Consider the following 12,412-nt stretch of genomic DNA (forward strand, 5'->3'; position numbering starts at 1 on the left):
AATTTATTTTATATTCCAAGCACAGTTCTCCCTCTCACTCCTCCTCCTGTCCCCCCACCTCCCCCAGAACCCATCTGCCATCCACTCCTCCCAATGGGTAAGGGCTCCCATGGGGAGTCAACAAAGCCTGGTGCATTAAATTGGGGCAGGACCAAGCCCCTCCCCTCTACATTAAGGCTGAGCATGGCATCCCACCATAGGGAATGGACTCCAACAATGTAGCTCATGCACCAGGGATAGATCCTGGCCCTACTGCCAGGGGCCTCTCAGATAGTCCAAGCTTCACCCCTGTCTCCCACATAAGGGTGACTTTCCCATATAAATCAGATTGGTGAATACCCCAACTACCATCATAGAGCTTTCATCCAGCAACTGACGGGACCAGATGCAGAGATCCACAGCCAAGCACCAGGCCAAACTCAGGGAATCCAGTCGAAGAGAGGGAGGAGGGAATATATGAGTAAGGGAGGTCAAGATCATGATAGAGAAATCTACAGAGACAGCTGAACCAAGCTCATGGAAACTCATGAACTCTAGACAGCTGTGGAACCTCCATGGGACTGAACCAGTTTTCCTCTTAGTGGCTTCTAAACTTCCCTCCATGCACATTCTGAAGTCATCACGGACTACAGTATCATGATCCACACTGCCTGCTGTCAAGTGTTTAGAATGCTGTTTCCTAGTATTTTCATTTGCACGTATTGAGCAATGCCGCAGGTTTCACAATGAGGTTTTTGTGCATGCATGCAATGTACTCCAATCACATTTAACCTAATCACCCTCTCCTTTTCCTTTCTCCCTCCTCTTTGGTCTCCCTTTCCCCCAAGTAGTCCCCATTCTACTTTTTTTGATTCTTCTTTAACTTTAGTTTCCACCTAGTAGAAACTTTTTTTCTATATAGTGGCACTTTTTTTTTTTTTGTGAGACTGGCTTATTTGGTTTAACATGATCATCTCCAGTTCCATCCAGTTTCCCCGTGAATACCATGATTTTGCTTTTTTCTATGGCTGAATAAAATTCCACTGAGCATACATATCTCACTTTCTTTATCCATTCATTTGTTGATGTCTGATGTGGGATTTCCCTCTGTATGCTGTGATTACCATTAATAAATAAAGAAACTACTTTGAACCAATAGCAGGGCAGAACTTAGCTAGGCAGGGAAAACTAAACTGAATGCTGGGAAAAAGAAGGTCAGAGTCCCCTGCTGGAGACAGATGCCAGAACTTTAGCTAGTAAGCCACAGCCACGTGGCCATACACAGATTAATAAAAATGAGTTAAATTAATATATGAGTTAGCCAATAAGAAGCTAGAGCTAATGAGCCAAGCAGTGATTTAATTAATACAGTTTCTGTGTGGTTATTTCGGGGCTAAGCAGCCAGGAACCAACAAGTGTCTCTCTCCTTCTACAGATGGTTTCATTTTAAGCTGTTTTGCATAGTGTAGCAATAAACATGGCTGTCTATAGCTCTGAGGTGTGTTGACAGAGTCTTTCAGTATCTTCATGTGTGGCATAGCTGGGTCATATGGTCCTTGTATTTGCAGTTTATCTGAGGAACCTCCAATCAATTTCTCTAGTTGCTATACCAGTTCACATTCTCATCAGCACTATGTACGGGTTCCTCTTTCTCCGAATACTTGCTAGCATTTGTTTTCGTCTTAAATTCCACTCTGATTGGGTTAGATGGAATCTCAAAATAGTTTTGTCTTTGTTTTGTTTTGAGACAGGGTTTCTCTGTGTAGCCCTGGATATCTTAGAAATCCCTCTGTAGCCCAGGCTGGCCTTGAACTCACAGAGATCCAACTGCCTGCTCCTCCTGAGTACTGGAATTAAAGGTGTGCACCACCACCACCCGGCTGTTCATTTTTTCAATAGCAGAGAAAATGTAGATTTATTAAGGAAAAGTGAGAAAGAACTACAGAGAGTGGGATGGGCTCTTTAATGTCCCTTTCACTGGTGCCTAAAACACTGGGCAGTTACATGCGCACTGACTATTTGCACTTCCTTTGAGAGTTGTCTGTTCAATTAACTTGCACATTTATAGGCTGAATTGTCTGTTCTTTAAAAAACATTTTATTTATTCGTTCACAATATTTTTCTTTTCTTTTTTCCTTTTCCCTTTCGCTTTTCTTTCTTTCTTTTTCTTCTGAGATAAGGTCTCTCGACATAGCCCTGGCTGAGCTGGAACTCCCTGTGTAGACCATGTTGGCCTCTAACTCACAGGCATCTGCCTGCCTCTGCCTATTGAGTGCTGGGATTAAAGGTGTGTGCCATCACCATCTGGCTCAATGTTTGCTCTTTTGATGCTTGATTTTTGAGTGTTTTATATACGTTACATGGGAAGTAGAAAATAGAAAAAGACAAGATCTCCTGAGTAGATTGGGAGCATGGGGATCTTGGGGGAGGGTTGAAGGGGGGAGCAGAGAGGCAGGGAGGGGAGCAGAGAAAAATGTAGAGCTCAATAAATATCAATAAAAAACCAAACTTATCATAAGCAAGGTGTTGACAGCAAACATCTTTAATCACAGCACTTGGGGGCGAGGCAGTCAAATCTCTGAATTCGAGGCCACAGAGTGAGTTTCAGTGAGTTCCAGGACAGCCAGGGCTACACCAAGAAATGCTGTCTTAAACAACAATCACAAAAAATAAACCAAAACAAACAAACAAACAAAAAACCCAAAACAAAACTGATCTTCCTGTACTACATTAATGGTATGTACTAATTCCCCACCTGCTTGCTCGCTCCCCCCCCCCCCCCCCCCCCCCCCCCCCCCCCCCCCCNCTCTCTCTCTCTCTCTCTCTCTCTCTCTCACACACACACACACACACACACACACACGCATGTTTCTCTGAAGTTAGAACTCAGAATGAATAATTAGTTGTATGCACATTTGCACATTTTAGGAACATGTATTGCACACAGACTTACATCTTCATGTATTTTCAGGAATAATTTTTGTTAACCAAATATTATTGAGTGCTTTTCCTTTGCAAGGCCCTGTGGGGAAAACTCTAAATATTCTGCTTGGTTCCATCTTTGTTGGGACTTCTGGTCCCCAGGGGCAGCAACACTCTCTGACAGGTGGCAGTCCTAAAGCATAGCCTAGAGGGAAAGTCCAGGAATGTAGGAGGCGGGAGGAAGCTTTTCTGGAGGAGAGGACAGCAGGTTTGCTTGGGCCTGAACTGATGGAGATATAGGAGCTAGGCCAGTGGTTCTCAACTTGTGGGTCACAACCCTTTCATAGGAATTACATTAGATATCCTGCATATCGGATATTTACATTACGATTCATAACAGCAGCAAAGTTCCAGTTATGGTCGGGAGTCATCACAACTTGAAGAACTGTACTGAAGGATCACAGCATTAAGAAGGTTGAGAACCACCGAGCTAGAGGGATGCAGACTGGGCAGAAGGATGTAGGTGGGTTTCTGCAGCGGGAGTGATAAGAAGGCTGGGAGTGGGAGATTCACTCACAGAAGTGTGCAGACAAGAAGCTCAGGTTGAAGAATTAGAGCTTGTGTGGTCAGTGGGAGGGAAAGGGCACGGAGAGGCAGAGAGGCGCTACGTCGGTGGAATGCAATAATGATCAAGATAAGCCAAAAGAGAGGGAGACTGGCAGCTGAAAAGTTAGGCAGGGGTTGGAGAGCCTCAAGCACTGCACCCCAGATCTGATGTGATGACAGCTTGAATTCTGTGGGGCCCAGGAAGTGGGCAAGGGCAAAGAGGGCCCAGATGGGGGGAAACTTTGAGTGTCCAACCTTGGTTCCATTTCTTAGGGTGTCTTTTCAGACATTTATGTTTACTCCCCAACTCTTCCTTTCTGCTTTCCCCCTTTCTTCCATCAGCCACTCACCCTTCTCTCCCTTTTTCAAACCCATCCTCCCTCCACCGGCTTCTTCTTCCGCATTCTTATTCCCTGCTTTTCCCCAAGTATCTTTGTCTTAAAAAAAAAAAAAAAGAGTCCATATATTTGTCTTATCTCCCATCTTACCCATTTCAGGTTCCCTCCAAGCCTTCCAGCGGCCTGTAGCTAGTAAGTGCTTCATAAGTACTTGTTGACTTCTAATTGGTACAGGACTACAACTGGGGCCCAGAGGCCTGGAGTACACAAAGGCTTAGGCCTGGGCTTTCAGAGAGAGGAAGATACCAGGTGAAGCAGGTTAAAGTCCAAGCTAAATTGAATATCAGCTACAAGCAAGGATATTAAGTTGATGCTCTGTGGTGAGAATGAAGCTAAAGGGGATTTAAAGGGGCCTTTCTACTACTATGGTTTGGATGTTTAGTGTTCCCTAAAGGTTCATCACCTGGGGTGACGATACTAAGAGATGTTGTGAAACTGTCTTCATGGCATAGCCATTGCCATCTTGGGGTCAGAGCAGCTGTGATTACTCACTATTATCATTTCTGCCTAGGAGGCATGAGGAAAGGTAATCAGACCCCCCCCCCCATCCCAGCCACTCACTTCCTCTTGTTTGCCCCTAGTTACACATCACCTTGTTCCAGCTGCACACGGTTTAGGGAAGTGGTAGAGCGTACGTACGTACATACGTAGTACGTAGGAGGTGGAAGGTTGTCTTGGGGAGGAGACTGCAGAGATGCAGCTTTTCTGAGTCATCACTCATGCTAGGGTGGGGCTTTCTGATGATGCAGCTGCTTGTGAGTCACCCATGCTCCTGGAAGAACTGGAATAAATTCACACATCCACCAAACTAGACTTGGATAGAATCAGCTCTCTGGTCTATCTCTGTCCTGTATGTCTTAGGGGTAAACAGACTTCCCAGAAAAAGTAATTGCAACAGAGGCTTTTGACACTTTCAAGAGGTAGGGCCTAGTGGGGGAGATCCTTAGATAAGTGGGGAGCATGCACTTCAAAGCGCTAGCAGGACACCTATCCCCTCATTTTGTCCCACCATGAACTTCCCACCATTGCCTTCTGACACCCACACTAGAAGGCAAAAAAAAAAAAAAATCTGGTCACATGATTATGGACCAAACCTCCCAAATCAAGAGCTAAGTAAGCCCTTTCTCCTTTTAAGTTAATTATTTCAGGTATTTTATCCTAACAAGGGAAGCACACACACACCTACATTCGTTTTCAGCACAGTAGTGGAGGTAACAGTTGCTTCTAATAGTCCAATTTGGACTCAGGAACATATTCTATTCCGTCATTAGTGGAGTAGTAAGTTACAGTCTCTTTGAGCCTTGCCTTGACTGTGGAAATGGGGATAAAGCAGTATCCCCGTCATAAGTTTCTAAGACCACTGTCAAGGCCAGAGGGGATGAAAAATGCAATATGACAGTATGGCACCATTATAGCTCTTGTGAGAGAAAGAAACATTCATATATAGAGAGAGGGGGTAGGGGGAGGGGGAGGGAGGTATAACCACATCAGCCTTCTGACAAGGGACACCCATAGCTTTTGTTGCTTGTGAAACAAACTCCTGTCCTTGGTTTCTTAGGTCCCCAACTACCTCTTGTCCAGCACAACCTCCCTGTCCCTGGGCTCTGGGCTCTGCCTGCTTGTCCTCAGAACAGGCCAGCTGTTTTTCTGCCTTAGGACCGTTCCTCCCTTCTTTTGTTGAGATATAATCTTTGCACCTGGAGCCTGACTGTTTGGTTTCTGTGGTAGGTATTGTGTCACTGCAGGTCAAATACAGATAAGGTATCTTTTGGCTCCAGGGGACTTCGGAAGATCAGAGCCACAACCTCGAAGACGCCTTCCCTGTGCGAGTCTTGCTGTGTCCTCTTGTGCTCACTCTGCCCCGTTCTCTCCACAGGGCTTGTGATGATCTGCAGTTGCTTTGTGAAGGGTGTGCACGTCTGTCTACCTCTAGCTGCTCCACCTGGCCAATGAGAGCACCATCAGAGTAGGGACTTTGTCTTGTTTAGGTCTACGACTCTAGCACTCTGCATAGCAACAGTACATAGAGGAGACACCCAAGAAATATTATCAAAATATAGTACTGTTATTGAAGGTGTGAGAGGACGCGTCATGGTTGACAGGACAAAGTCTGGCAAGGGTGGATGGAGAAAGCGTCAAAGGCATAGATGGAGGAGTTGACCTCAGCAAGGAAGAACACAACTTATTTCTGAGACGGGGCAGAAAAGAGGGGGTGGGGTGAAGATAGAGATATTGGGATGTGCAGGGGCAGCTCTTTGAGAGGGTGGCATCTGCCAGATGGCTTTGACATCTTCACAAAGTGGATGGGTACCTGTCGGGAGCTGAAGGGCAGCAGGAGAGGGGTCTGAGTATGGAAACCAATGGAACATTTTGGAATAATTAGGTTAGCTGCCATTTATTGAGCACTTGTTTACCAGGGGCTGCTCTAGGCCTTTAAAATATAACTGAGTTTGGCATCATCACAAGTCTGTAAGGAGGGGAGGACTATTATTGCTTCTATTCTAAGAGTGGGATCACTGCAGTTTGGATATATTTTGAGTGTATCAAGCCAAAGGACATGTGTTGTAAGTTTGGTCCCTAGTGTTGAGATGGCAGGAATCTTGAAGAGGTGGAACCTAGTCATCACTGGGGATGCTGTCTTTGAAAGGGATTAATGTAGTTCTCAAAGGACTTGGGTTACTTCTCATAAGTGGGTTGCCGTTAAAAGAGAAGAGCGGGCCCCCTGAAAAGCTTGCTTCCTCTTTGTGATCTCTTCCTATTGCAGTGCTCCGTCCATGATGTAATCCACTATGTTGTGATAAAGCCAGAAGTCCCTCACTAGAACTGAGCAGATTCCAGCACCGACTGAGATATCCAAACATGAAGTTGTACGAATGATAAGCGCCCAGCCTCAGGTAGTTGGTTATAGCAATATAAAATGAACTAAGTATATAAAAATTTTGATTTGCCAATTATCTATCAATGAAGCTGGTGAAAACGTGGAGATTAAGCCAGAGAAGAGAATGAGGAGGGGGTCAATTAACTTTTGCCTAAGGGAAATTTTATATATATTTAAAATATAAAATATGACAGATCTGGGATTTGAACTCATGTTGGAGACTACATGAAAAGCCAGTAACATTTCCTATCTCTTTAGTTCTTAGTGGAACATGTAAAAGATCAGCTGGATGTGGATAGAAGGTCCATGGAACCCCATGTGATGGACACAGGGCTAGTCAGTCATAACACTATGAAAGAAAGCCAAAGAATGGGAGGAAAGAACGTGAATGGGACAACATAGAGAGCTAGTATTAGGCACAGCAAGCTGGGATCTGAGGCATTCTGAAATGGGAGGCAAAGAGGGAATTAGTCGATATTATGTACAAAGACTTGAGCTGGGAAAGAATTCGCAGCTCACTAAAAGGGGTAAACGAACAATGCCAGATCAGAGTGGCAGTAATAGAGAAGGGTTATTGGTAGATGACTAAGATACTTCAGGGTAGAATTATTCAAAACATGGTCACGTAATCCTGACCTGGTCATGAATGCTCTTGGATACTTTAGAGCAGTGCTTCTCACTTGTGATGGCTATTCTTGGTTATCTTTGATTTGGATCTTGAGACAAGAAGACACAGGCCTTTGATCCAGACCTTGAGGCTAGAAGGCACACCTACAATCTCGGGCCACACCTTCTGCTGGAAGCCTAGATAAGAGCAATGGAAGGAGGAAGGGTTAAAGTTTCACCTGCCTGCCCTCCCCTAGTCAGCACAGGCATCCTTCACTGGCATTGGAGTCTGCTTCTCCAGGATTCCAGCACACACAGAAGCCCAGCTGAGACACAGGCTTTATGGGACTGAGCAACTACTAGATTCTTGTTCTTTCCATCCACAATTAGCCATTGTTGGACTGGAGCCTGTAAGTCATTCCAGTAAACACACACACACACACACACACACACACACACACACACACTTCTCTTTTAACGTGTGTGTGTGTGTGTGTATGTGTGTGTGTGTGTGTGTATGGAGAGAGATAATTAATTCCACAAATTCTGCGACTCTGGAGAACCCTGACTAATACATCAAACTTTTAATGCCATGTTGTGGAACCATACAATTATTTTGTTGCTACTTCATAACTATAATTTTGATACTCTTAAGAATTGCAATGTAAACATCTGATATACAAGATATCTGATCTGCAACTCCAAAGGGGTTGCGACCCATAGGCAAGCACTCATGTAGAGTGTGGATTACCATACCTCAGTACTACCACAGCAGAATTCTGAGAGTGAGGCCTGGGGACCTACCTGCTTTTGAACCGTCTCCAGGTGATTCTTGGATACACATAGACTTAGTAGCCACCAAATTCAAGGCTTGGTATACCTTGGGAAATTTTAAGTTTTTTTTTTTTTCGTTTTTAGATCTGACCTACTGCAACACTTCCATTAATTAGGAATTCAGGAGAGTGGAGAGATTGGTGGTCTTAAGTCATGTTGTCTGCTATAGGGTGGGCTGAAGAGTAAGACAATTAGAAAGATAATGACCAGGTAAGAAGGTGTGCCCAAGGGATTATGGTGACCTGGACTAGTGAGAAAGATTAATGTGTGGTACCAACACTGAGGAGGGGTTGGAAGGAAATGGATGAACAGATGTTTAGCCTAAGCTAAGCATCGGATGGTAGCATTAGCATACTCAGACTTGAGAGATAACTGATAGGGGATAGGGACTGGGCAGAAATAAATGCATTTGGGATAAGGAGTCCATTTTGGACATGTGAAGCTTGTGATGCCTGTGGGTTTTTCAAAGGTAGATATCAGTCAACTAATTTGACACATTGGGTAGAAAAAGAGAGATGAGCTGGAAAGAGACATTTAGGGTCAGGATCACTGTGGTGCTAAGGCCATGGCAAATGATAAGATATCATGAAAGGGATTGATGGATGAGCAGAGTAGAACTGTTTGGAAAAGGTCAGTCCTGGTTTAGATGGAGAAGAGGCTTTAATGGGCTGGGCGGTGGTGGCGCACGCCTTTAATCCCAGCACTCCAGAGGCAGAGGCAGGTGGATCTCTGTGAGTTCGAGACCAGCCTGGTCTACAAGAGCTAGTTCCAGGACAGGCTCCAAAGCAAAACCCTGTCTTGAAAAACAAAGAAAGAGGAAAAAAAAAGAAGAGGCTTAATGGGCATAAGGAAGCATAAATGACTGACTAGGAGTTCTAGTTCCACAGAATGGAACACCAGTTAGCTTGTAGGAAACCTAGGCATGGGGTAGCTTGCTCCACGAAGTGAATTAGACTTGGCGCAACACATCTGCAATCCCAGCACTAGAAGGCCAGGGAGGGAGGATTGCTGCTGGTTTTAAGACTAGCCTGGTCTATATAGTGATACCTTGGATCAAAAGTGGGGAGATAGGGACTGGAGAGATGGCTCAGTGGTTAAAAGCACTGACTGTTCTTCCAGAGGACCCGGGTTCAATTTCCAACACCCACATGGCAGCTCACAACTGTCTGAAGATCCAGTTCCAAGGGATCTGACACCTTCATACCGATGCACATAAAATTAAAAAGTTAATAAACTATAAAGAATTTTTTTAAAGTAGGGAGATAAAGGTTTCAGAGCCTCTGAAACAAGCATTATTAAAGTAGACATCCCCATGAACAGGAATTACGGCAGGGGGTGGGGTAGACAGGGCAATTGGGAACTAGATAATGATAATTGTACTGTGGAGGCCAACAGGCAACCAGTGTGGTCTCTGGTCCATCAGCCTCAGCCTTCGCTGGTGTGATGGCTAGCTCTGATGTCAACCTCACACAGCCTAGAATCACATAGGAAGAGGGGTTCGATGAGGGTTTGAATACATTGGGTTGGACTCTGGACATGTCTTAGGTGAGTGTCTGATTACTGATGTGGGAAGACCTTGCCCACTGTGGGCAGCACCATTTACCAGGCAGGGGGTCTGGAACTGTAACAGAGTAGAAATAGAGCTGAGCACAAGCAAGCATGCAAGTATGTATGCATTAGATTCTCTCTGCTTTTGTCTAGGGATGTCATGTGACCAACTGTCTCAGGCTCCTGCCACTGTGACTTCCTATTAGTGGTGGGCTGGAAGCTAGAATTGTGGGTTAATAAATAATGTTTATTTATCATGTTTCTGGTATTCTGCCTCCATGTATCCCTGCAGAGCAGAAGAGGGCACCGGACCTCATTAGAGATGGTTGTGAGCCATCATGTGGTTTCTGGCTATTGAACTCGGGCCCTTCTGGAAGAGCAACCAGTGCTCTTAACCTCTGAGCCATCTCTCCAGCCTGAATTGTGGGTTAAAATAAACCCTTTCTCCCTTAAAAAGAAGCCCTTTATCCCTTAAGTTGCTTTTTGTCAGGATATTATATCACAGCAACAGAAATGAAACTAGAACACCCAAGAACTTGTCAGAAATACAAATGTTTGCCATTTCCCCTGCTAGGCTTTAAACATACTTGTCTTCAGAAAAAAAAATTAATGTTGGGGCTCACTTCCCAGTCATATCAGTGTCAAAAGGTAGGATCTAACGGGAGGGATGGGGGTCATAAGGACAGAGCCTTTAATAATTGAAATTAATGCTTTTCTTGTGGGAATGGGTTACATATAATGAATTCAGTCCTTTGTCATTCCTAAATGTCTCCTCCTCCTATTTCCTGCTAAGAGTTGAAGAACCAGGAAGCCCACAGCAGAAGCCAAGCAGATGCCTGTGCCATGCTCCTGAGATCTTCAACCCCCATAGTTGTCAGTCAAAATAAATATCTATGCCTCTTAAATTACCTTGTCTTGTCTATGGCCACGGCACTACGATCATTCCTGATCCCATCGAAATTATCCAGTCCTCAAGTATTCTGTTATAGCAACGGAACATGAAATAAGATATCCACCCCAGACCTACTCTGCAATTTAAAGGTGACTTCCAGTTTTCCTGGTAGTTCTTAAGCCCTCGGGTGACTCTGTATAGTGTGAGGACCAATGGCCTAGGAAGCTCTCAAGAGCTTTTTTTTTTATGCCTAAGACTTGAGAGGGCAATCTCATTCAAGGGTCTTAAGTGTAGCTATGGCAGTGGTCATTTTTACATGCTGCAGTAAAATTAGAGCAGCTTCCAGGTGTTGCTGATGCTGCTGTCCTTGGGGACCACATTTTGAGAACCATAGCTGTAGATGATGGCAATGAAGGCCAGGATTAAGAACCACTCACCTAAATTGTAGATGAGGAAGTCAACAGTCCAGAGAAATGTCTTCGAAGCATGATTCAGGAACAGGCAAACTCCTTTTCTTTACTAAGGCGGTCAGGGGAATAGGAATAGCTTCCCCAGGACAGAGATAGAAAGTAGCACTGTGGGCTAAGAATCAATTCAGGTAAGGAGTTAGCTGTGGTCTAGGCAGCAAAGGTCAAAACAAGGCATTTACTCACCAAGCAGGAAGAGGTAGAAGTCAGGCACACAGGATAAGGCAAAGCTCCTTAAAAGGCAAGAGGCAGTAGGGAGGAATGGGCAGAGCAAGCTGTGTGGCTCCCAAAGTTGGACAGCAGCCAGGTGTTTCACGTGGGTGGGCTTGCTATTCATTCTTTTTTGTTTGTTTAATTTGAGTGGGTGTGGCCAAAGAGATGGCTCAGGAGCTAAAAGCACATACTGTCCCAAGGATCTGAGCTCTGTTCTTAGCACTTATATCAATTAACTTACCTAGAACCACAGTGCACAAGCACACACACACTCACACACACACACACACACACACACACACACACACACACACACACACACACGAAGAAACAAACTACCCCAATCAATCAAGACAGGGCCTTGTTACACAGCTAAGACTAACCTTGATCCCAGCATATAACCCAGGCTGGCTTCTAAATTGGTTTGGCCTCCTAAGCAAATACTGGGTTTACAGATATATACCACCATATTTGTTATATCCCAAGCCCACTTTGCAAAAGGTTTATGGAGGCCACCCAGATGGGCCAGTGAGTGACAAGAACTTGTCACACAAGCTGGAAAATCTGAATTTAATCCCTGAATCCCAGTATAAGGAAAGAACTGAATCCTGGAAGTTGTTCCATGTCCTACTCACTCTCTCTCTCTCTCTCTCTCTCTCTCTCTCTCTCTCTCTCCTCTCTCTCTCTCTCTCTCTCTCTCTCTCTCTCTCTCTCTCTCTCGTCTCCCTATCTCTCTGTCTCTCTTTCTCTCTCTCACACACACTAAAAATAATAATTATCATTTGAGAATCGGCTACCCATGAGGTCTGAGACACAGAGGCATAGCTGTGCTGGGCTGGCATGTCTCAGGGTCAGATGACGGAGAGTGGAAGAGACTAAGTACAAGCTGGTTCTTGCCTAGCTGACAAGGTTATTAGCATTAAGTGAGAAATCTCAAGCCTTAGGGACAGTCAGTGTAATAGAAACAGAAATCTGGGAGTGGGAAATCTATAGAGCACTTCTATGTGGCACGCAATATTGCTGGCACTTATTAATGTACTTTCAATTTAACAATGCCAGACCTCGAAGA

General features: G+C 44.7%; 1 long non-coding RNA gene across 1 annotated transcript; it reads right to left on the reverse strand.

Annotated features, from left to right (window-relative positions):
• Nucleotides 1–2,819: 2,819 nt before the first annotated feature.
• LOC126489621 (uncharacterized) lies at nt 2,820–11,503 on the reverse strand. Its single transcript, XR_007588966.1, has 3 exons — nt 11,101–11,503; nt 7,420–7,587; nt 2,820–5,847 (listed from the first exon to the last, which is right to left on the reverse strand). It is a non-coding gene; the product is annotated as an uncharacterized lncRNA (long non-coding RNA).
• Between the last annotated feature and the right edge of the window lie 909 nt (nt 11,504–12,412).

Source organism: Alexandromys fortis, unplaced genomic scaffold, assembly GCF_014885135.2.
Source record: "Alexandromys fortis isolate MF-2015 unplaced genomic scaffold, M_Fortis_MF-2015_v1.1 scaffold_224, whole genome shotgun sequence".
Classification (NCBI taxonomy): domain Eukaryota; kingdom Metazoa; phylum Chordata; class Mammalia; order Rodentia; family Cricetidae; genus Alexandromys; species Alexandromys fortis.